The following is a 26,436-nucleotide window of genomic DNA, read 5'->3' on the forward strand; positions in this document are numbered from 1 at the left end:
CAGATAAGATCCAGGTAAATAGGATCCCAGCCAAAGAATTTGTCCTGCAGGGTCATAACTGTCTTTTGAAATAAATAGATAAGCCATCTTCCTTTGCCCTACAACACCCTTAGCATGTTAACCTGAGCTTCTAATGAAAACTTGTTCCAGGACTCACAAAGATTTTCAATTTCCTTTTAACCTGCAAGAAGCTGATTAAATTAAGCGCTATTGACATCCAGGCTCTTAAAATAGAAACTCATTTAAAGGGATCAGCGGTCAGAATAACACATGCCGTGTCACCCTCTGGTTCCCCTTTCTTTTACCCTCCCTTGGTTCTAGCTATAGGCTTTTTTTTTTTTTTTGTGGATGAAGCTCTGTCAACTTGTAGGTTTCCCTGATGAACCCAACTCCCCACTTTCTCAGTGGCTAAAGCAAAATCACAGAACCAGACTGACTCTTCAGAGTTTTAGATAAAAACCTCAAATGGGCACTTGCCAATGGCTAGGAATCCTACTATGCTTCCATAGGAAGTGCACTTGGGTGGTCTTCCAGAGTTGTTTCACACTCTCTCCTCTGCTCCAACTTCCCACACCTGCCTCTTCTCAACTAAGTGACCTCATCTTATCATAAGACAGAAGCCTTCAGAGTGGGAAACCTGACCTTCCTGCTAGTCTTCTCCATAAACCCGCTCTACCTGTGTCCATCAGCGGTCAGCTCCTGCACCTGCGTCCCATGCTCTCCGTCCTGTTACCTGCTTCAGGACTTTCCCCAGCCTTGATTTCCCCCCTTATTTTCTCCATCAACAATCTCTTCTCTACTTGGCTCAGTCCATATTGTATAAACATGCTTTAGTGTCTCCCACCTTTAAAAGAAGACCTTGCCTTTCCCCATCCCTCATCCCCCTCCACATGTGGCATCATTTCTGAGCCGAGTTTTACAGTAAGACTTCCTTCTGGGATACACTGTCTAAATTTGGACTCTCTACCACCTCACATCTCCTCTTTAAGTCTTCCTGACTTGGCTTCTTCCCACATCATTCCACTGAAACGGCTCCATTACAGCAAAGACGGTTTGGAGAAAACCACACGCCGAGGCTGACTGATGGGACTTCAAATTGGTGATTCCTACAAACGGGTCCTTAATGCTGCCCAGAGGCCACACTCCCAGTCCTTGAGTATTTTACACTTTTCTCAGACCTTCACCACTTTTTCATTGGTGACCTTGCTTCGCACTTTTCAGTTCTACAGAAACTGAAACAGTTTGAAGGGAACTTCAGTGCATGCAGCTGAATGGACCCATCACTTGTACCTGTGTCCCACCTGTCTCATTAACTAAGGTGCCCGTGGTCCTTGCGAAGGTTGACCCCTCCATGTGCGCACTGGATCCCCTCTGCTCTCCCCTACTCATTGACTGTCCTGGTTAACTAACTCTGCCCTGTCCTCTGGTATCACCGTTTCTCTATTATCCTCAGCACCCTACAAAATACGTCACTTCTCCTGCGAAAAACAGCAGCAACGTGGTGAGAACAAAAACTTCGCTTGGCCACAGCTCTCCTCCAGTTACCATTTCCATTCCTTTCTCTTCCATTTATTACCGAACCAGGTGAATTAGGTTCATTTTGCCCAAAGCGCGGCAAGCCAAAAAGGCTGAGACGCTGAAGTCTGCAGCAAAGAGGGAGTTTTGTCAAAATGCAGCCTAAAAGGAAACAGGAGAAAAATCACAAATTCACCTCCTGGAGGTGAGGTGCTCAGGGTAGGGGTACTTATGGGATGGGGGATGAAGCAGCAGGGAGTCTGAGGTGTGGGGGGCGTGGGAAGCGGGGCAGAGGATGACTAGAAGAAGGGGTGGGTATCAAGGTTCTGCACAGGTGCAACCAAATTACAAGCCTCTGCGCGTCTCAAAGAAGGTGGTGCTCAGCATCATCTGAGGGTGGAGCTTTTGGTCCTCTGATGTCAAAAGGTCACCAAGGGGACACTCAGGCATGCGCAGTTGGAGCGTCTGTGGTCCTAGCCAGTCCTATGCAGCTCAGCTCCAACTAGCCAGAGCTGAATGCTGGCTCCCCTGAGCTAGACACCCATGGCTGCAAGTTCTGAGAAAGAAGAGAACTTGAGCAAAAATACTGTTTAGGCTTTGTGTTGTTTGGAGGACATGCAAGTCTTTTGTAGCAACCATTAAAATCACCTTGATTAGTAAAGGCAGATTGTAGGTGAAATGGGTTTGGCTGAGAGGTACCCACAGTTTCACTTTTACAACCAGTTTTTCCAAAGAAGAGGCTACACTTGATGTCTCTAGATTCACTCCTCCCATTCTCTCCTGAATCCGTTGCACTCAAGCTTTTACCTCATGAATCTCTTCTGATCTACTCCAAGAAAATGCATCTTAATGGGATCAGCCAATCGCTCTCTGTTAAGTCGGAAGGTCAATGCTCTTTTTTGGCATATCAGCAGCATTCGATTGCCCTTCTCCTTGAAACACTTGCTTTACCTGGCAGCCAGGACGTCGTGCTTGCCTGGTGTTCCACCTGCCTCTCTGGATGCTCCCGTCAGGCTCCTTTTCTGGTTCTTCCTCATAGCCTTAGATGTTGGAGAGGACCAGGGATCTGTGTACACCTAATCTCTTCTTTCTACACTTATGTCTTAGTGGGTTCATCCAGTCTCATGGTTTTAAATTTCATACATGTGCTCTGATTACTTCCTATTCCCTGTCTTACACCTGGTTATTTTCCCTGAACTCTGGATTCGTTTGTGTGTCCAAATGCTGACACAGCTTCCTCATGGAGATATTTAATAAGCACTTCAAAATTAGCAAATCCAAAACTGAATTCATTTTCTCCTCCCCAAATGCACAGCCTCTATAGTCTTCATCTCAATAAAGGACAACTCCATTTTTTAAGTTTCTCAGACCAAAAAATCTTGAAGTCATCCTTAACTCTTTTTTTCTCTCACATCCCACATCCAATTCATTAGCAAAACCAGTTGGCTCCACCCCTTAAATATTTCCAGTCCAACCACTTCTTACCACCTCACTGTTAATTATCTGGTGGAGCCATCATCACTTACAGCCTGGGTTATTGCAATAGCTTCCTAACTGGTCTCTACTCTGGTTTGGTGTTTTGGCCTCTGCTTCTATTCTTGCTTCCACATAGTTGATTAACACAGCAGCCAGAATGAACCATTTGAAACTCAAATCAGGTCATGTAAATGATCTACTCAAAACCTTCCAACCATATCACTCAGGATAAAAGTCAAAATTCATGCTCTGTCTACAAGACCCTCCCTGTCTGACCCCATTCCTCCTCTGCTCTCCCCAATACCCTTCTCGTTTCCTCCACTTCCACCACTCTGGCTTCCTTGCTCTTCTTTCACATGCCAGGCACACTCTTGCCTCAGGGCCTTTTAAATTAATTTCCCCTCTGCCTGGAAAGCTCCCCGGATATCTGCATGGCTCATCTCTCACCGAAGGATCTTACAGAGATGTCATTTTGCTCTTGAGAGGTCTTCCTCGACCAGCCTGTCACCCACTACCACCTCCCCCTGTTCCTTCCCCAGCTTTGTCCTTCACCTTAAAATATACAGTATATAAAAGAGCAGTAAGTGTTATCTATTTATCTTATGATCTGTCTCTCTCACTGAAAGGTAAGCTCCAAAGGGCAGGGATCTTTTAAAATGTTCCACTCGCCTCCATATCTGCAGGACCCAGAGGAGTGCCTGACTCCAAATAGATATTTGCTCAACTGTCAACAGGTTGAGTAAGATAAGGATAGAGAAAACCTAAAAACCTTTTAGTCACCTGGGTGCGGGCACCCAACTGGCAGAGAACTGGATTTAATCAGGGTTTGGTTTCACCTAGCAACCACTTCATTCTCCCATTCACCTGCCTTACAGAATACATAGAATACAGAGGATAGATACTTGCTATGTTAGGCTGCTAAGGTGAATGGTAATTTGTTTTGTGTTAAAATCTCCAACTCTGATTTGTGGGTTTACCTATTTCTTAAGTTTTTTGCTTCATGTATTTTGAAGTCTTCTTTTTTTTTTTTTTTTTTTTTTTTTTGATTTTTAGGGCCATACCTGTGGCATATGGAAGTTCCTGGGCTAGGGGTTGGATCAGCGCTATAGCCGCCAGCCTACACCACAGCCACCACAACGCCATATCCGAGCCACGTCTGCAACCTACACCACAGCTCAGGGCAATGCTGGATCCCTGAGCCACTGAGTGAGGCCAGGACTCAAATCCGCATCCTCATGGTTATTAGTCGGATTCGTTTCTGCTGCACCACAATGGGAACTCCTGCACTTTATCCTTTTTTTTTTTTCTTAGTTTCTAAAGCATGCCATGGTGTATCCTGCCTGAGGGCCTTTGCACACGCCAGTCTCAGACCGGAATGCTCCACTCTGGCTCCTCCTTCTTCCTCACGGTCATTTCACCTGGCATCTTCTCAAAGATGCCTTCCCCAGTCCCTGTGTCTAAAATAGACACCCTCCCCCTCTACATTCACTCCCTGTTAATTCTGCCCATGTTCTTCATGGCAATGATCATAATCTGGAATTGTGTTGTCAAGTCAATTATTTGCTTCTCTTAGGGTCATGGCTCCCTCACTAGAATGTAAAGTTTATAAGAGCAGCTTAATCTTTCTTACCTCTTCATCTCCAGAGTATGATAAAGTCCCTACCACATCAAAGAAGCTTCATAAATCTTTGTTGGGTGAGAGAATGATACAAAGTACATGAGATGGAATTCTTTCTTCTTGGACCAAGTCATCATAATATTTCCAGAGTTGTTTGCTTGTGGAATGTAGCAAGGGACAGACATGAGTCCTAGAAGCTGGTGTGGCTCCACCTGGATGACTTAGCATTGGAGTCTTTGCTCTCTGATATACTTTATATAGCATTTAAAGGAATTCTGTGGAAGTCTATGTTTTGTGTCTGTGCCTTAAAATAGATTATCACATCTTCCCTCAGCTATAGAACAAGACCCAGCAGGCTCACTGGCATAACTATAACTTCAATTCAGAGGGAGAGAGAGAGGAATGAATCTGCATTTAAAGGGAAACCCACTAACTTTGTATAACCAGGTCTGCTCAAGCAACCTCTAAGCTTCTTGCTTAAAAAACCAGATTTCAAACACATGATCTTATTTCCTAGACTCTCATGCACATACATGTAAGGTTGCTTATATGTATATAGGTAGGGGATGCTAGGTACACTATAGATTGCCCAAATTCACTCATTTGGTTTTCTAATGGCATCAAAGATCCAAGGACATACTCAACAAGAAAAACAGACTAGCTTTTGGTAATTCTTTGTCTTGGACATAGATCAATAATGCCTAGAGAAAGAAGTCCTTCCCCCCCAATATTAATTTTTCTTCATTAAAGTATACTGATCTAATGAAAAAGACATAGAAATTGATCCTGATCAGAACTTTTTATGCATAAATCTTGACAACCATAAAAATTAAAAAAAAAATCAATGTATGTGTAAGTAAAAAAGAATGATAAAAAATAACATGAATGAGAATTGAAAAATAGAATTCTACCAATGAAGTTTACTTTGGGGATGTTTCTTTGCAGCCTTTTGTTTAAGTTTTAAAGCTCCTCTGCTTAGAGGTAAAAGAAGTTTTCAGTTTCCTGTCTGTATTATACAAAAGGATGTCTTAAATCCTCTGATCTTCCCCAGGACACGACCCACCCGAGTCTCCAGGGAAAGGCCTTTTGTCTTAGATTCCAGGCCTTCCCTTCTGCAGTTGCCCTCTGACTTCACCTCGAGACAACCCCTTCCTCCCCCTCAGGCCCTCTGTGTGCTCTAGCTTCCTTCCTCTCCCTTCCCTGATCCTCCTTCTCAGTCAGACCTGCCCTTGAATAAACACAGGCATCCTGAAGTATTATTGATCCTAGTTATTATGTTGTTTTTAGATGTTTAATATTTGATCAGAGAGTAGGTCCTCTTTGGGTTTAAAGTCATGAAAATAAAATTTGACTTGTGAAATTTTACCCATCAGCCTTCTCACGGGAAAGTCTCCAGAATGCATGGCTCGTGGGAACTACATTGGCTTTGGAGCAAGCAGGCTTGGGTTGATCCTTCACTCTGCCAACGAAGTGGTCTTTATGTAGATCCCTGAACATCACTGTAAAATGGAAACTGAAATGTCTATTTCATAGGGTTGCCGAAAGGATTCAGTCAGATAATATGTGGAGCGAAGCCCTTCTATCAGAGATCCTGACACACAGTTGGTATTCAGAAGATGAACGTCTTTTTCCTCCACTTTTTCTTATGTGTACCAGCAGACATGGATCCATGGCACTTCTGAGGACCCCTGCCAAGCCTTCCATAATTACTTCGAGCTCACTGAGGAGAAGCTGAGGTGAAACCACACTGACTTCTGTAAGAGGCAAGGGTCTGGGTGAGCTGCTGGAACTATGATTGCTGAAGGACTTATCTTGAGAGGCAAAAGGTGATCCTATCAGCCACTCTCAGCACTTGAGATTAAAATGTAGAGCGGGGGAAGGTTCCATGGGGTGTTTCTGACACAGTACTGAGTAACTAGATAGAAAGATGTCTCGGGGATCCTGTCAAAACAGTTACTGCAAATATTCTGGGTACTAGGCACTGGGCAAAAAAGTAACAGAACACACTCTTCATGAAGCAACACTGGGGAATATACTGTAACTGAGGCACAAACTCTTGAGGACAGAAGTATCTTAGAATTAAATAATCCAGATAACAAAATGAAATTATAACAGGGTGTTTCAGTTACCTATGGCTGCATAACAAACTCGCCCAAACTTAGGGATGTAAAACACTATTGTGATACTATGGTCATTGATTCTAGGGGCCAAGAATTCAGAGAAGGCATAGCAGGGATGGTTTGTTTTCCTCATGATGTCTGGGGCCTTGGCTGGGATGGCCAGAGTGACTCAGCCAGTTGGTGCCAGAATCATCCAGAAGCTTCTACATGAGTAAGTTTGTCACCTGGGCTGGGCTTAGATGAAACCATAGCACCTACATGGGGCTTCTCCATGTAACTTGAGATTCTCAAAATGTGAGTTTTAAGAGGAAACAGAGTCAACATTCCAAAAGAACCAGACAGAGCCACATGGATTTTATGACCTGCCCAAACAGATAGTAGGGTGTGGCCCATTAAGAAAAAGACAAAGTGTTCAGTGTGGCTCCATTAATGGCTGGTGAAATGTTGAAACAAGAGTCCAGGAAGTATGGCAGGGCCAGATCAAAAGTGACTTCACATGCCTTAAGGGAAGTTTGCGCATTGTTTTGTAGAAAATTAGAGAATTATCAATGGAAAAATTTGACTTTGAGAGTATTTTAGAAATACTGTGAATGAAGCATGAAAGAAGGCTGTTTGAAAGAGGTAGAACTGATGAAAGAAAATCCATTTCAGATACCATTGTAACAGTTAAAGAAGGAAAGGACAAAGACCTTAACTAAGGCACTGGCAGTGAGAACTGACAGACAGGGATAGCTCCAAGAGTTACTAGGAGGTAGAATTAACAGGACATGGTGATTTCTACAAAGTGATGCCAAGGAGTGGAAGGAGCAAGGATGGTCCTTTCTATTTTAGGTGCTGGGCAGATAGTAATGCTATTTAAAGGCAATGAGAATATCAGAAATGGAGCAGTATTGTGAAAAAGATGAGTTCAGTTTTAGAGGCTTTGAGTTTGGGTCACCCAGTAGAAGATATTCAAGAGACAGTGTGATTTTATGAATCAGGAGCTCAAGAAAAACTTGGCCTAGAAAAATATAATTGATAGTGATCAGCTTATTATTGGTGGTTGATCCCATGAAATTCAATCAAATTGTCTAAGGAGGAGAAGAGGGATCCTCTTCTTGGATCTTCCAAGGTCTCCAACATGTTTTCTGTGGACAAAGAGATGGTTCCAGAAAACACTGAGAAGTGCTTAGAACATTGAGATAAGCATGGGAAGTAACTGATGTAAGAGAATTCAAAAGAAAAGACAAATTCAAGAAAGAAAACACAGCTAGCAGCATCAATGCCACTGAGAGGTCAAGTACATAAAGACTAATAAGCATCCTTTCCAGGTGTCAGGGCCATATCCACCACTGAAGGAGTCCCTAGAGAAAGAAATGGACAAAGTCATGGCAGGGGCTCTGGCCTGAGAGACCTGTGATGAGCGCAAATTACCAGAACAGAGACTCAAGAACGGGGATCAAGAAAGACGTCCAGCAACACAACTCGGTGGCAAAGATGAACAGGGTCTTAGAGGCCAAGTGTGAGCATGTTTTTCAAAAATGTGTTCAAAGTGGAGGGTGAGTGAAGATCAAAGGTGAATTGATACCAAGCCTCAGAATGGCTGCAACATCTTTGCTGGGAACTGGAACCTGCCAAGTCCTATAGGAGAGAGGCAAATGACTAGCTTTGGGGGAGCCATCTTTTCTTCCTAAATTACTTCTTTGCATCTGGATTAGTCAGTGCATTTGGATTAAAAGTACCAGAAACCCAAGTCAAACTAAGTAAAAAGGGGAGAAATATTAGAAGAATATTGGCATCTCTCTCAAAAACAAAACAACAAAAATCACAGGAAACCCTGGTGCAAAGTAGAGAGAGCATCAGGGGAAATGAAACTGGGGAGTCACCTCTGCCGAGATCCTTTCTCAATCACCAATCCAAGTTGACTTCATTCTCTGATCATAGAGAGCCTCGCTCATCAACCACACAAGTCTGCTATCTCGTGGTTCTCACTACCAGAGAGGGTGAGAGCTCAAAACACCCCAGGGACAGACTGATTTGGTCTGGTGCCCACCTGTGGATGAATCAAGGGTGACGACGAATCACATTTCTGGAGTGGGCAAAGTGAGGAGGGCGGCTTTCCAGGTGCTGGGGGAGAAGCTGGGTTGACAAACCAGCATGCCCAGTCTACACCTTCAACTTCAAAGATGAATTATTACTCTCAGAAGGTTTGGGCTTCCCTCTGCTCTAGAGGCTTATTAATAGGGTGACCAGGTGTCCTAGTTTGTCTGGCTGGTCCTTTCTTACACCTGTTGTCTTGATGAAGTTATTAATAGCACCCTTTTCACTTTTGGAAGCTAGATTAGGTGGTCATCTTACATACTGGTGTTGTGACTCTGAACTGGCCAAAGTCCTGGAGGAAACAGTCTTTAAATAAAGGGTGGTTAAAATTACAGATTGTGACCTGCTTTAGGGCAGAGGTTATTCTTTACGGGGCACTGCAATACCCAAGACATAACTGGTACCCAGTAAAATGTTCAAGCAAAGAACAAAGGTTATAAAAAGCTTTCTCCCCCAAATGTATTTGTAAAGTCACATTTGACATATTTTCCCAGTTCTGTATAATATTCTGTATAATAGATCATATTAGGGTAATAGTATCCTAGAAACTCAGAACCAAAAGGAAATTTAAAAACTAGTCAAAGCCCCTTCCAATTAGATGATAAACAATACAGTAGGCATATCTGTCTTATTTAGTGAGGGCTGGATGCTGAGAAACAGCAAGTAATAGGCATTCAATAAACATCTCGTTCCGCTTACAGTCCTTGCTTTCCTTTGACCACATGTCCATCACCAGTACATCTGATAGCACCTGAGAACCCGCTGATGTTTGGACACTCCTTGCACTTGATAAAAAAAACATCCCGCTCGTCTCCAAGCAGCTTCTGCATTCGAATTTTTTTTTTTTTTAATCGGTAAGCTGGAATCTGACTCCCTGTTGTTTTCATCTGTATCCCTGAGTCTCTATTCCTGGGCCAGATAGTCTTGAGTCTGCCTTCTCTAGCCTAGACCACTGCACTTCCCTTTTCATGTCTGATCTAGTTTCCAGGCCCTTTGCCATCCTGACCCCTCTCTTCTGGACATGTTCAGCTTGTCCAAAAAGCCTCTAAGGCAGACCTCAAGGATGTGTTTTGACCATGATTTTAAAAAAGTGATAATCTTACTTCCCTCCTTCAAGAAAATTATATTTCTATTAATAAAGCTAAGATTAATATCAGATGTTTTTGGTGATGACACACTATTGACTCACATGTAGTTTCTCATTAGTTATTTTTAATTAGGTGCAATTTCAGTATTTGAAGTCTGAAGGGAAAGAGAAGCAGCAGTGTTTTGTGTTTTTTTTTTAAACACATGTTTCTGCTCAGTCTCTTCTATCATTGATTAAGCAACTAGTTTATTGAATTGTGTCACAGTTCTGCATTTATTCATCTTAAATGGCACAGTGTTAAAAGCTACATGCCTTATAATACTCTAACATCTTTGGGGTGATAATTTTGATATCCAGGATTTTGACTCTCCCATCTTGTTCTTGCCCTGTCTAATGAATGGAGGGCACTTGAGAGAAAGGTAACCGCTAGATCCAAGCCTGGATCACTTAAAGAACAGTTTCACAAACTAGTAGCCTGGAAGGTAACTAAGACATTACAAGAATGCACATCCCACCAGAAAGTAAGTTTTGAGAAAACAGACTTGTACAGTGATGAGCTGCGTTCTAAGCTATTTCCTGGTTGCTGGTAGGTTTGGGCAGACAGGATAACCATCTGTCCAGGCTGTTTAACTGGGAATTTTTGCATTGGGTGGGACTTTAGACAAGATTATCTCCAAAGATATTTCCAGCTCATAGCTTCCACAGACAGTACACACTTAACTATTAATAGCCTGTGGTGGATTTCTGTTTTCTCATCCCATGGCTAAACGGGCATTACATTTTCATTCATCAAAGACAGGTTTAGAAAAAATATGGACCGGTTATAATACAGTCATCTACATAACAGTGTTTCAGAGCTATATTTGTGGAAAATGTAAATCACTGTTTCAGATAAATTTCATTTCAAGTGGGGATTAAATTAAGTGAATCAGGGAAAGTGAAGGCTGAGATCCTTTGCTGTTGGATACCCATTATTACTGATCACTACCTTTTGTATGTACACAGTGAGTTTGCAGGTGTCCATTTATTGGTAAGTGTACAAATAATCATGCTTCTTATGGGATTTATTCATCTCTCTCTAGGTTCTCCATCAGTTTCTTTCTCCGTCCCAGTAAATGTACCTTATGACACTGTTCTATATTGAACAGAACAGTGTAGCCTCCTCAAATAGCTAGTAATTGCACAACCAGCCTAGACAATTGCAGCCCCAAACCAAGATCAGCATCCTGAAGTCTAAGAAACTGCTTTGAGGCTAGAAGGAAAAAGGAAATTACAGTATCCAAGTCCCACTAAGGGAAGTGCCAGATTCTAGCTTTTTATTACATGCTCTAAATGCAAAACTTAGAACTTTTCCAACTGAGGTTACATTTGATTAAATATAACTTTTGCGTCCCCTAGATTATTAGGGTGGCCCAGCTGTCTTTGAGATACTCCAATGGATTCCTCTGTTATCACTTAGAGAAAGGCATTCAAGAAATTTCCGACAGGTGACAGATGAAGCAAGAGTAGTATCTGAGGGGAGAGAAAGTATAAATGATTCTTTCCCCATCTTCTCACTGGGAGATACATAGCAAAAGCATTTTGATTTATATATTTTTGCTTATTTTTTAAAAATTTGGTGCTAAATTTGAAAGATGATGGATCATTTTGTTTAATTTTGAATTAAATAATTCTCCATGCTGTAATTTTCTTCTAATTGTAGAGATCCATCTTACACGAATAATTTGAAGCATCTCTAATCCAGCTTTGAAATCTAGTTTGTCCTGTTTTCTCCTTTTCCCCAGTGCAGTCTGACCAGCTCACTCCAGTTTAACATTGAGAAATGAAGTCACTCCACCGGAACCGCTTTTCTTACAGAGACCTTGGATGACCTTCAGAGCGCTCGTCATTGCGAGGCGTGATGAGGAGGATCTTAGAACTCTGTTACTTCTTTGTGGAAAAGTTTTACCTGTGTTACAGTGAGGATCAAGCATTTGTTAACATTTCAAATTTTCTTAGGAAATTATTTCCTTTTTATGACAGGCCATGAAAAGTCAAGGATTCATTCTAGAATAATTTGGAGTTTCCTCCCTGTTAACATTTTGCTTCCTGAGAGCACAGATAGTTAGCAACCTAAAGCTTTTGGAAGAGGAGTATCTTTTCCTTACAAGTGGCCAAAATAATTTCATAGCATAGAAGCGAGTTAAAGCACCTTCTTGGTGATAGTCTGTATTCTAATTGTGCTTATGAGGTTTGTAGGTTTTGGTTGGAATTAAAGGACAATGAACATAATGCATTGACTACATTAGCAGCCCATGCAAACCAGCAGCCACAAGTGACACAGGTTTCTTTCTGTGTCCTAACACCCAATAGTATATTAGAAAATATAATTACAAGGCTTCAACTATATGCTTTTTGTCTCCAGGGCTCATTTCTAGCAATTCTTCTCATAGCTCATGGTAACAAAACAAAGGGGTTTGAGCAGTGTTTCCTCTGAATTTGGATGCAATATTTTGTAAGCTGATTTTCATCCACATATGCATTAGGGTTAAATCAGGGATATGGGAGATTTGAAATTCCATTTGAACACCTAAGTGAGCCTAAGGGATGAGGAATAATATGTCTGTAGTCTTTGCTGGGAAATGTCCAGGAGACACTGGTAAACAGCAGGGACAATTTAACCTTGGCAGTGACATCTGTTCAGAGTGTGGCTAATTTGGAAGTAACAGGCTAGAGGAGTTCATCCATATGTGGTTTTCTTAAAGGAAGTCCACTTTCTTGAATAGAAAATGGTCTGTGGGTATAACCTCCGAAAGAGTATGAGCCATAAGTGGTTAACTTACTGTAAAGGGTGAGACTTATACCTAGTCGTGAATCAGCAAAGTTGCACAAAGCAGACCATCTAGGCCTTTTTCGTCATCTAGTTCTTCTCTAGCTAGGATTTCTGTGGAGTTCTTGAATGAAATGTTACTCTTCTGCAGGTGAGAATCTGCTTTTGCACAGCCTAATTTAGATTCCCACAGCTCACCTATAATGTCTCTCTGCTCTTGGGAGATTAGGTTACTCAAGACTGCCCAAATGTAGTCCAGCTTCTGCCCTTCTTTTCCATAATCCCTGACCATTTTCCCTGCCTTCATCCTCCCCACTCCTCCATGGACATGGTCCAACCTAAGGGATTTTGATTCCCGGAGAAGGGGTTTCCTCTTCCAGCAGGACAGTTACAACATCACAGCAGGCCTCCACTAGTTTTTGATCTTGTGCTAATCCCAGCAAATATTTTGGAGCACTTGTCTTTAATATATGTAGGGTTATTTATGAAGTATGTAAACTATTGTAGTAGTACATTTTTATACATATGCAAATTGAAATGATTACATTAAAATAAATATAATTAGAAAAATCTGTTATTTTCTTCTGTACCCCAACAGATCACCTTGTACATTCCCTGGAGAGTTTCCACGTCATTGTGGGGAGGACCACATTCTAATCCTGGTGTTTGGAATTATGTCCTTAAACTTGAGTGTGTACTGTATAAGGGTATATACAGTGCCTGGTTGATTGTTTCAGACCCACAGATGTTAGCATTGCCTCTGGAAGAGAAACGCGACTGAGTGATGGTTATTTTGAATGGATCAATGAACTGCCATCTCTGCATCTTTTCTCTCATTACTGCTCCTCTCAAAAATATTTTCCCTTCCTTTGTCACCTGACCAGTCTACCCATAACTCAAGGCCAAGTCCAATTCTTTTATCCCCTCTGAATCTCTTCTGTCACTCTATCCTATCTTTCTTTTCACCTATAGAAATCATGGGCCTTGCTGCTCACTTGGCATGTCTCATTCAGTGTCTGATGACATATCTTGGATGACATATTTTCATGCATGTGTATTTCCAGATATAATGCAAGCTCTCCTTTGCCTCTAACAAATCCTTACTTGTGCCATATTTACATAAAAGTCATTCTATAAATATTCATTGAACAGATGACAGTTATCAATTCACAAAGCTACACTTTTGCCTCAAAATTGTCATAAGTGTGTTTGACATTTTGTTTTCTTGTAGACATTTTAAAACAGCTATTCCTCCTCCAGAGGTCCCTAACTGGCTCATATTCTCATAGGTACCCAATTTGCAAAACCAAGGTAATAAATTTAGGAAAAAAATGGGAAAACACAACACATCTCTTAAGCATGTACATAAAATCATGGTTTTGTTGTTCCTGGAGCAGTGGGCATGAAGCTCCCCAAGACATAATCAAACATGTTTTAGACCATTGTGACAGATCAGATCAACTATTTGGAGCCTGACCAAAGAGTCGGTGTTACCTGGCTTATTTTAAAACAATTGCTCATGCCTTTCAACATTGTAATGTTCTGTTTGAGATCTAAATTTCTAAGTTGTGCGAAGTTCCTCCATTTGGAAGTTTCTGATGTTTTCTTTGGGAAGCTCTTTGTAATTGAGCTCCCAACATGTGTGATCTACAGATTCAGAATTTTGAGCTTTCCATGTTGGCAGCCACACCAAAGGATACATTAAAACGTCAGCAAAATCTTCAACAAGAGGATCCCTGTATGATTACGTGGGCATGGTAATGAGTCCTGGGTTTCACTCAGTCACACTTTCTTCAATCTTGCTTCATGCCCATATAGAAAAATAAGGAAAGCATCTTCCAGTTTAAAAATATTTCTAGTTGCCTAGTGCCCAGAAATGATTACAATTTTACTTTCATGTTTTAAAATTGCATGGTTTCTATCAAAAACCCGGTAGCATGTTTTATTCTATATGGATGGTGCTTAATAAATGCTTATTGGATAACTCAGAATAGAAAATAAATATGTTTATTGATGAGGGAGTGAGATTCATGTTCTACTCAATCTCCCGTTTCCTCCTCCCATATATATCTTGGCAAAGATTACTAATATACTCCATCTGCTTCTGAAAGCATTTGAAGATTGATTCCTTTACATTACCTTCACAATAACCCTGAAAGAGGTAGGGCAGCTTTTATCCATCCGTAAATAGGTGAAAAAACTGGGCCCAGATAGGCTTGCAGATTTCCATCTTAGTCTTGGAGACTCTTTCTCTAAAAGCTGTGTGTGTGTGTGTGTGTGTGTGTGTGTGTGTGTGTGTAGAGGGGAGGAAAAGAAATAAGTGTGCTGATGACTTTAAAAAATACATAGACAGTGAAAGCAGATTTCTCTACCTCGGCACTACTGACATTTGGGCTGGATAATTCTGCCTTGTAGGATGTTTGACATCATCCCCAGTCTCTACCCATTAGGTGCCAGTAATATCTCCCCTCCCTTGAGTCACGCCATTCCAAAATGTCTCTAGACATGGCCAAATGTCCCCTGGAGAGCAGAACTGGCCCCTCATCGAGAACTTCTGAGCTAAAGGGAGACAGAAATGGCTTAGAATTATTTAGTGTCCACAGAGAAGCCAGAGCCAGGCCTCATAAATTGGTCATGCAATTCGTTCACCAATACTTCCTGAGCTCCTGTTATGTGCATATGTTACCATAAGGCATTAAAGGAGGTACAAAGATAAGCAGGACATGACCCAGCCCACAAGAAATTTACAGTCTGGAAAAAAAAAAAAGATCACATAGACAACTGTGATGGGGATTTACTGAATGTATACTACTCACCAGGTGCTGGACTTGTTATGTTCCATAGTGTGGTGAGACCCAAGGGGAGAGAAGGCCCACAGAAACAAACAAAACTGTCAGGATATTTCCTGGGCACAAAGGATTTTAAAGTAGTTGGAGAATAAGGTGGGGGAGGGGAAGGAACGAACTAGGAAAAAAAGGGCTAACACAAGTACAAAACTAAATGCGGCCACTCGAAAGGTAAAGGTAAAATCTTAAACATGATTCCGAAAATTAGTACAAAGGAATTTTCTTTCAAAAGCAGGGATAGATAAGGAAGAGAAAGCTTTATACATCTGAGAGTAGATGTGGGCTGTGGGGAAGAAATTCTTGACCAGAGGAGCGAAGATAGGGGTCATTCTGATTCAATACTTCGACATTCTCAGATTGGCTCTATTTCAACAAACTTCTATTCTATTTCTTTTGCATTTTTGATGCAAAAGCTATCTGTTTTTCAGCATCATAATTTCCCCTTTGTTAGCTGGGACATTTATTGTTCTACCTTTCACTTTTTTTTTCTTACTACAAAACCAGAAAAGTTAGAAATTACAGATGATCAAATGAACACTATAAAATACACGCAATCCTCCCATCTAGAGACAACCCCTCTTTGGGGTTTACCCTCATCGTTAAACTGCTTTATAACCTGTTCTTTTACACTTAGTAATATATTATGTGCATTTTTCCTTTTCAATAAATTCACATCTGCAGCCTCTTTTAATGATGGCTTAGTATTTGCACTATATAATATGTGAGTGGTCGATTTATTAAATCTATTACTTGTCTTTCATATTGCTTTAAACTTATCACAGTAGGGTTGGGATGATTTTTTTGTGCATATGTGGCCACATGCCTTAATTATTTCCTTAGAATACCTTCTCAGTAGTTTCCTGTATTTTCATCCTCAAGGGCTCCTTTTATTATTGTGCCCTCCTGGGTCCCATGTTTGAAAAGATACAATCTACCAAACTACATTTGGTAGGAAAAAAAATTGTTTTCTTTTAATCAAAGACTTAGATAAACTGCTAATCAAAACACTGAATCAGCATGAGATTTAAAAAGAATATTTACTCCATTTGGAGGATAATTCCATTCTAAAGCAAAGACCCTTGACGTATGGGTTGGCCTCTGCAGTCTTATCTTGGGGAACCATATTCTTTCTGTACGCTTTTCTGAAATCTTAGAATTTGCAAATGCTGTTTCTCTAGCTGCCTGGTGCTGGCTGGGGTGGAAAGTTGCTTTAGGCTAACAGAAGAGACATACAGGCCTGATTATTTAAATACATCAAATGTTTACTCTCTTTTCTGTGGCCTAATGGTAGAGTGTCTTCATAATTGCTCTTTATTTGTAAATACCTTGTTCTGGGATCGAATTGCTGGAGAATGATGTTTGAATCTGATGTAGTATTAAAAAAAAATGAGCAAAGTAGACTATATCTGAAGATCTGCGACCAAAAGTAGCCAAATGTGGGGAGTTCTGAAGTCACCCCCAAAATGTGTGTTGACTGATACAGTCTGGCTCTGTTGCTGGCCAGTGAGTGACAGCTGTAGGCCTAATCCATGGAGAAGCCTCAGTCATGTCCAAAACGGAAATCACTTTGGCCATTGCTGCCTGTCAGTTACATGGCTTTGTCTAATGGCATGATGCAGAATAGCTCTTTGGACCCAAACATTAAGGGAAGAACTTCAGTGCTTACTTGGACGTTCTAAATTTAGTTCATTTTCTGAGCTGTCTCATGCCAGTGGGTTAAATGGGTTGGCTCTGGGACCAAGATTTGGGTTACAGAATTCTTAGGCGGGCTCTTCCTTGCAGCATTGTGTATTCAGATTAGCCTTTGCAGAGGCTGTGCATATGCATGATGGTGGTGGTGGAAGAGTTCCCAGGACTGCTCCAGCAACGATTTCAAGCCAGATTTTTCAGTGTGGGTCTTCTACATGGCGGTGAGTCAGGCCATGCTGGGGCAGAAAGCTAGTATGGAGCAGCCTGAACCTGCGCTATGACTGGAGTCCTGCCACTCACTGATGACACACAGCATCTCCCACACTGGGGGCATCTTAATGTCCAAGGATAGAAATCTTACTTTGTTAATTTTGGGAAGCATTTGAAATTGCACTATAATCTTGCTGTTTCTTAGAGAGTAAAATTTGGTCTAGAGTGGGCTGATTCCTGTTGAAAAAAATATCAATCCTCGAGCACCCACAGAAGTTCACGTAGGCAGCAGAGTTCACTGTAAAGCAGGCTTGCAGCGTGGGCTCTGTGGATGGCATCACAGTGGAACTTCTGGTAGGGAGGTGGTTAAGGACAATAACAAGAGTGGCAGAGTCAGGTTGCAGACGGCTTAGATACCAGCATCCAGACTTCTGCCGGTGCTGTCTGGGGTCCCTCGGAACAGCAGCTGCCTAAGGGAGGCAGTGAGCTCTGCACCCACTTCTACATTCCCAGGGGCTCAGCTCTTGTCTGAATTTCATATTGTGTATCTATAACCTTTTGCTTAGTAACAGGAATTTCATTGCCAAAAAGAGCCACAAAAGAACAACGACAGGAATAAACTACAAACCTTTCAAGACCGCTGAAATGAAACAGCCCATGAGTATGCAGAGAAAGAAACCAAGACCCATAAACATAGAAAATAGTCACACTTGAGTTCAAAGACTAAGTTCAAGGGTGACACTTGGACCTGGAACTCTCCATCCTTCCTCTTCCCCTCCCCTCCTCCAACTCCCCCTTCTTCATCCCTCTCCCATTCCTCCTCTTCCACTTCTATCTTCATTTCCTGTACATTTTTAATTGTTGGTAAAGGTGGCAATAAGCTAAATTGTGTGATATTCATGTAAGATTTGGACAGATTTGGTTGTTGTCCCATCTTAATCCCAGTTCATCTTAGTGTTGGCTGGAGTTTAAAGAGAAGGACATTTTAAAGTCAAGAGTTTTCATATCAACTTTCATATCAGCTCATTTTAGGTAAAGTGACTGGTTTGAGGATTCTCTTATACAACAACTTAACTGTTACTTGTACACACACACACACAGTCGCTTCCCTAGTCCTGTAAGAGTTGGTAATTGGTTTTTTTTTGTTGTTGTTTTTTTGTCTTTTCAGGGCTGCGCCCGTGGTATATGGAGGTTCCCAGGCTAGGGGTCCAATCAGAGCTACAGCTGCCAGCCTTCACCAGAGCCTCAGCAACACCAGATCCGAGCCACGTCTGTGACCTACACCACAGTTCACAGCAACCCCGGATCCTTAACCCACTGAGGATCGAACCCGCAACCTCATGGTTCCTAATCAGATTTGTTTCTGCTGTGCCACGACGGGAACTCCAAGAGTTGGTAACTGTTAACTCAGTCATTACCTGCTCCCCACTGTAGTTTCATCTAAAGGGCATGACCTAGAGATTTTTACAAATGAAATCTGAAAAAATGCCCTTGTTAATGATGACTGGTCAAGAGAAAACGGCAAGGTGCTGAGGGGCTGTCTGAGGACACCAAACACTCTGGTCCCAAGGCAAGCAGGGTCACTAGGACACGGTTCCCATGGCAGTTCCAGCCCAACCAGCTATAGTTCCCTAAGGCATGGGAAAATGCCTTGTCTCCTGAAATGCCCCAGCTTAGCTCACATCATCTGAAGCTGAGATTCTCAAGCACAGGAGAGTCAGGGCTTTTCCAGCAGAGCCTCTATAACAGTGTCAGCAAGCAGCCCTGCCCTCCGCCAGACTGTTCTGGTGAATGAGGGCCTCCCTGACATGACCCCTTTCCCTCTCCGTCTCCTCCCCTTTCCATGCTGGAAAAAGTCTCCTTCTCTAGGATTTTGTTGTTGTTTTCCTCTCCCCTTGGTAGTTCCTATGTTTCTACTGTTAGGGACCACATTGGGTCTGTTCCCAACCCCCAATTCATAAGCTGAGGCCCTATATTCAGAGATGGGGTCTTTAAGGAGGTGCTGAAGGTTACATGAGGTCAGAAGGCCCTGATCCCATAGAACTGGTGTCCTTTCTGTCCTTTTAAGAAGGGAGAGAGAGACTCCAGACATCTCTTGCTCCATGTATATATTAAGAGGCCACTGAGGACACAATGGGAAGGTGGCTGTCTACCAGCCAGCATCAGAGGTCTCAGGAGAAAGGGAACTTACTAGCACCTTGATCTTGGATTACTAGGCTTCAGAAGTGTGAGAAAAATCCATGTCTGTGTTTAAGTCACCCAGCCTATGGTATTCTGTTAAGGCAGCCCGAACTGATAAACAGCTACCTAGCAAAAATTTCATGTGAACATTTTGAAGGCACTAGGACATCATGAAAATGCTGTTTGTTCACTCATTCCACTAGCTTCAGATCAATAAAGAGTTTTTTTAAATGTTTCTTTATACCACATGCCTGTGTTTTCTAGTGGGATGTGTGCATGTATATTTGCGTGCATTTGTGTGTCCAAAAACAGCCACATATTAACTTAAATAGTTATTTCTACAAAAGCTAATATTGAGTCCTTACCATCCCTGATTAACTCTGCTAAGTACTTCACATGCACTCTGTCCTAATCCTCAAACCTCTGAGGAAGATATTCTCCTTTCCTTTATTAGCTGATGAGGAAACCAGCATATAAAGAAGTCAAGTAATATGCCTACAAAACTCAAGCCACTGGATTCCAGAGCTCACAATCTTAACCATCTCGTTGAAGTGCTTCCCAGCTTTCTTTATAGTCCTGAACATACAGACACATTCCAGAGAGAACCTGGAGATGGCTTTCAGAGAAATATAAAATACAAAATGGCAAATAGCTAGGGATGAGGGCGAAATAAGAATAAGAATGGAACTTGGATCTAGAAATGAAGAGAATGGACACCTGTGTTGAGCTTGAAGGTTTCTGGCAGCCAATAAGAAAATGGCAAGGTGGTCATCCTCAGATCACACTGTGCCCTTAAGTTAAACATGCCCAATTGCTCAGCAGAAGCACAACTTCTCTTGTAATTAAACCCAGGAGAGAATTTCTTCTCAATGTGCCTGTCTGATATAATAAACAAAATCGTCAAAATCGCTCCCTTAGAGCAGACCAAATGGTGAGTTCCCTGGGATTGTAACAAAGAACAATACATACGTGTATGTGCATGTATATTCACACACACATACCTGCATCCTCATGTAGCTGTTCATATCACCAGTCCTTTCTCCACCTAGTGACTCTGGGCCAGAAATCAGCAAAAGTCAATGACAACCACTCGGTCATTATGAGAGTCCAAGGATGCACTGATGGTGTAAACAGAACTATGACATCATTGGAGGAGCCAGGATTTAGAGAATGTTTTCTGACCTGGAGGTCATAACCCAAGAGTGGATAATGAAATCAAGCTGGTGGACCTCAATTAGCATTTTTTAAAAAAACCTAAGTAGGAGAGAACAGAACATTTCAGAGTAGACTGTAGATGGCAAGTAAGTATTGTTTTAGGTGTTTCAGTATACATGTGTATCTATATGGACACATATGTATGTTTATAATTAAAACAATGTCTTTTGTTCTGCCAAAAAGGTAGCCCTGTTGGTTTGGTTGCATCTACAAAAATGGGTATTTTTGTTCCTCAGGTTTAGCCATTTTGATTATAAGATGGATAAAGATAGGATCCTATAGCATGATCAGAGTCAGTGAATATGCTTAGAGGTTACAGAAATAAGAATCTAGGACAGTTTTTTTCTGGAAATTGCTGAAGAAAGGACTCTGGATGGAGAACAGATTATTTTTCAAATTTGGTATGGATGAGATGGAAGGGACCCAGGCCATACTGCTGGGACAAGGAATGGCACAAATAATGATAGCAATCCTCTGCGGTTAGTCACCAGGAAAACTCCACTTAAATGTGTGCGATATAAAGTCCTAACACTTTGGGGTAAAAAAAAACATATGCTTTTTGAGAAGTATATCACTTTGTTCATTTAGCATGCATCCTCTGAGACATTAAAACATTTTCATCAGATTTGGGTAATGAAAAATGATATGTGCTTAATAAAAGATAGCTTTTTATTATCTTAAAGGTTTGATGCTTGTATTAAGATGTTTCTGTCTGATTTGGGCAATAAAACAATTGCCAGGTTCACTTCACATACTCATTCATTTGTCTTCATTTTCAGGGTCCCTCTTGAGTCTTCAGAAGATTGCTATCTGGGAAACTGAAAGCACTTCTCATTCCCAGGGGTTCTCCTTCATGGGGTTAATTAACACCAGCAGAGGCAACTCTCAAATGCAAATCTCAAGTCTACCTTTACTCTGCTACACTTATGCAATGGTTTGTCTACTTAGGTATCTTAAAGACCATTCAGAATGAACATGATTCTAAAAATCTTCAAATGTTATATATATATATATATATAAAGTGATCAAAGCCTCCAAACCAAGGAGTGACTTGACATTTCAATCTCTCATCTCCCTCCCTCCATTTTGAATCCATCACTAGGTTCTCTTGACTTTACAAACATTTCCTGAATCCTCCATCTCCACCTTTACCAACACCATGGTCCAAGCCAGCTTCACATCTTCTCTGGACCACTACAGTAATCTCTTAACTGATATACCCACATGTACTCTTGCCTTTTTCCAATGCATTTCCCTAACCAAAGCTGGAATTATATTTTTGAAATTCAAATTTAATCATGGCTTTTCTCTCACATTCCTCCCCCAATGCTTAAAATATTTCAATGATTTCCCAATATACCTAAGATAAAAATGAAACTGTTTGACATGGTGGAACTGTCAGAAGGCACCCTTATAGTGTTTAACGGAAAATAATTCTTGAAGAAACTATTGCATCAGTGGGAAAAGATTTAAGGGAGGCGAGAAGCAATGATGGGGCATCCAGTGACAAGGACTGTGGAATTCCACCCTGAGGCCAACAGAGGGAAGAAGATGGAACTGGGAGGAGATGTGTAGTCAAACAGTCAGTGGCCATTGCCATAATCACGGTGCAGCTGGTAGGGCTGGGAAGCAATGCCCTGACTCCTATCTCCCACCTTTTGATCTCCTGCTTGTGCCTCTTGCTGGCTAAACAAAACTGGAAGCCAGAGGGCAGATAAGCCCAGGTGATAAAGTCAAGGGGTGAGCCTTCCAGAACAGAGAACAGAGAAGAGCAGAATACTGATCTGGGTCCAATTATAGGACAGAACCGTTTCCTGGGCAACACTAGGAAAGTAAGCGTTCCTCTCACTCACTTGAAATTTTTTTTTTTTTTTTTAATGTTAAACACTATTTGGTGAGCTGTCACTATCCCCCATCTAGTTCTTTAGACAGCAGACTAAGTTGCTTTGGAGGACCTAGAAATGATTGGCCTTTTTATGTTTACCTTAGACCCTGGAGAACGGGCATTGCTCAAAGCAAGAGGGCAGGGGTAACTTTTGCACAGAAATACATAGCTTTCAGGCTGGTTGTACAGTAAGGTGGCTTATTAGTCAGTTGAATGGCAAGAGACTTTTGTCTAGCAAGCTCCACCCTCTTCCGCGTGGCCTTGTCTGCTGATCCAATAGAAGACTAACAAATTTAGAAACACTAATCTACTCAGTCTTTCCTTTCTTGACCAAAAGCCAGGGCTAGTTCTCATTAAGAGAACTTAGCAACATAACTGGTTTCTAGCCTTGCTTTATGTACCTCTTGAAATCTTTTAATCTGATATATTTTCCAGAAATTTATTCATTTCACATTTTTGAGCGCTTGCTATGTTTCACAGTTTACAATGGATGCTGGCTGGTATGAGGTCGAATGACCCAAACTCCCTGACTTCCCATTTTATGTGAAATTTGAAATAAATGTTCACATTTTTCATTATTCAATTGGAAAAGCTCCTATGTTTATTTTTTGTTTGCTTCCTTAGGCTGTGTTTTTCTACTATGGTAAAGTCACCCTGTCTGTGGATAGAATCGGTGGAAAGTAACAACACAGGCAGCTGGCATGGCTAAGACCGGTTTCCAGGGCAAACTTGTGGTTTGGGAGGCATCTGTGTTTTATGTGGGCTGGCGATGGGCTGTTTATTTCCTGTCACTAGAGTCCGGCAATGGCAACAATGGAAATTACTGACTCTGATTCCTGACTACTCATTAAGTCACTTTCAGAGCATCGAGTGCATTTTAATCTGGGGGTGGGGAGTGAAGGAGGCAGGTCCTAGCCAGACCACCTCCTGTTGGGCTGTGCCTTTTATTTCCTCTATTCCTTCCCACAAAGGAAGGTGAAACACTTTCCATGTAATTGAATCACAGTAAATATTTCTTTATACATCCCTCATGGTTTTCCCCATCCTCATGTCTGATCCCATGGAAGTAAGTTTCAACGGCATGTCCCTTGAATGGGCTATTTCTTTGTCACACACTTCCAAGCACTTACAGTGTTTCACATGCTGTAACAGGTGGTGGCAGGGTGTAAAGGTCAATGACCCCTGACCCTTAGTAATCCATGGCCACATGGGAGATTCAGAAGAATAAGCAGGGACAACAAACAAGGTGAGTGGTATGGTAAAGCAGGGTACCGGGTACAATGGGGAGCCAGAGGACAGAATGATTCATTCTCCTTAGGGGGATTTTTTTTTTTTTAAGAGAGGATGTAAGCTTGCATTCAGCTCTGTAGGATGAGCTTAGAGAAATTATAGAATTCTTCAGGCATCAAAAGTGAGATGAGCCTTCTCAACGCAATAGCTACAAAAGTAAAGCTTGGAAGAAAGAGAAAGCTGGGGGTGTTCAGGGAGCTGTGAAGGGGTCGTAGAGAGCAGTTGCTCCCAAACTGTGTTCCATGAGAGCCTGTTCATTGCAGTTCCTTAGAAAAAGGGGCCCCTGGACAAAAAAGTTTGAGAAATGTGGATTAACAAGTTTAAACAGCTCTCCTTTTTAAACGCTTACTTGATTTGGTTTATTAATGATGTGATTTTCTTAATATGCCCTGGTGCTTCATGATTCTTGGAAAGGAAGACAAGAGTCTCCTTAAAGAAAAGCAACAAGAAGGCCAGTACCCTGAGGTGGCTCTAACGCCTTGCTTATCCACCTAAGCAAAGGTAGCCATGCCAGAGTCATTCTTGGCACATGCCTCAAGGGTAAGAAAACCAACCAATCAGACAGCTAGGCTAGGCTGTCCCAAACAGTGCAACTGCTGAAGCTGGAGCCAATCAAATAATTTCCATGCTTTGCTTCCCTGTCTTCTCTAGAAAAAAATCTTGGCCCTGGCTCCTTCTGATTCATACTGCCCAATAGGAATTGATTTTTGCTCAAATCAATTCTCAAAATTTTTGTTTAGGCCTCAGTCTTTTACAGTACAATGAGCTGCCCAGATTTCTTTGGCCACAGGAACATGTGTGCATGGCCCATTTATTTGGAACATGCTGGTAGAGCACAAGATGCGTAAGAGACACTGGTCAGAAATGAGGCTGGTGAGGATGCTGAGGGAAGAATGTAAATCCAAGAGCATGTGAAATGTTTGTAGGTACAGGAGGGATTCGAAGGATTTAAAATTATGACCCACATGACCAGATATGCATTTTAGGTCTTTGCAATGGCAGCAGAGTGGCTGGGGCAGGCCAGATCTTGAGAGGGAACAAGGAGGTGGTTTGTTCATTATTTAGTCCTTCTCTCCTTCCTCCTTTCCCCCCTTCTCCTCCTTCTTTGCCTCTTCTCTCTCCCTTCCAACATGTATTAAGTGCCACAATACCCAAGCACCATTCTGAGATGCCGAAGGTACAATATTGAACAAAATGAAACGCTCTGATAGAACTTACATTCTAGTGTAGGGGGACAGACACAGAGTGGGAGGTGGGGTACTACTGCTTTAAAGAGGGGGTCAGGGAAGGCTGTGAGGGAAAGAGCCTGAGATGTCCAGTGGAAGATCACTCCAGGGCACAGAAAGAGCCAGTGCAATGCCCTGAGATGGTTGTGCTGTATTTGAGGTGACCTTGGGGCATCCAAGCAGAGATAGCCTAAAGGCAGTTTAGTATACAGAAGAATTCAGGGAAGAGGTGGAAATTCAAAACAGGCTTGGGAAACATTTGCATGTTGTTCTCTCTATAGTCAGAGTGGGAAGAGAGCAGACCAAAAATGGGCTCCTAGGACAGAAGATAAAACCAAGAAGAGTTCAAAGATGTACAAACAAGTTGGAAGAGAGGGGGGCTACCTGAGTTGGAGGAAGCATGCATATTACCCATGGCTGCAGGAACTGACCTTGAGCATTCTCCAAGGAAGGATGGTCAAGAAGGGATTTAAAAACCTGAAAGCAAGTCCACTGGAGTGGGGGTGGGGCCCTTGCCTTATGGACCAATAGCTTCCTCTTGTACAGGGAGGAGTTAGGTACCTTCTTTAGCTATAGTGGGCAGATGCTGCAAACCAACATAACTAGACATGAACAAGATGATAATATCAAAACCTTGTAATTTCAGAATTCTGGGCAGAATAGTTCACATTTCACAAAGAGCTGAAGACTTTCTCTTTGGAGCAGACCATCCCTACAGTTTCTCTCAGATACGCACGTGAAGAGACTCTGGAGGGGAAAAGTTTGAGATCCAAGAGGCCAAAAGGTTTGAAAAGATAATGCCCTGTGTTATTTTAACAACAGACAAAGGTGCATCTTTGCAGAATGTGTTTACTTAACTAGAATAGAAGGCAGAGAAGAAATGCAGCATCACGGTGAAGAGCCCTGGCTTTTTTTTTTTTTTGCTATTTCTTTGGGCCGCTTCCGCGGCATATGGAGACCCCCAGGATAGGGGTTGAATCGGAGCTGTAGCCACCGGCCTACACCAGAGCCACAGCAACGTGGGATCCGAGCCGCGTCTGCAACCTACACCACAGCTCACGGCAACGCCGGATCGTTAACCCACTGAGCAAGGGCAGGGACCGAACCCGCAACCTCATGGTTCCTAGTCGGATTCGTTGACCACTGCGCCATGACGGGAACTCCAGCCCTGGCATTTTCAACCAGCCAGC

This window comes from Sus scrofa, chromosome 5, assembly GCF_054392235.1.
Source record: "Sus scrofa isolate SSC_HxYL_T2T_F1_AM1 chromosome 5, Sscrofa_HxYL_maternal_Yorkshire_Landrace_v2.0, whole genome shotgun sequence".
NCBI lineage: Eukaryota > Metazoa > Chordata > Mammalia > Artiodactyla > Suidae > Sus > Sus scrofa.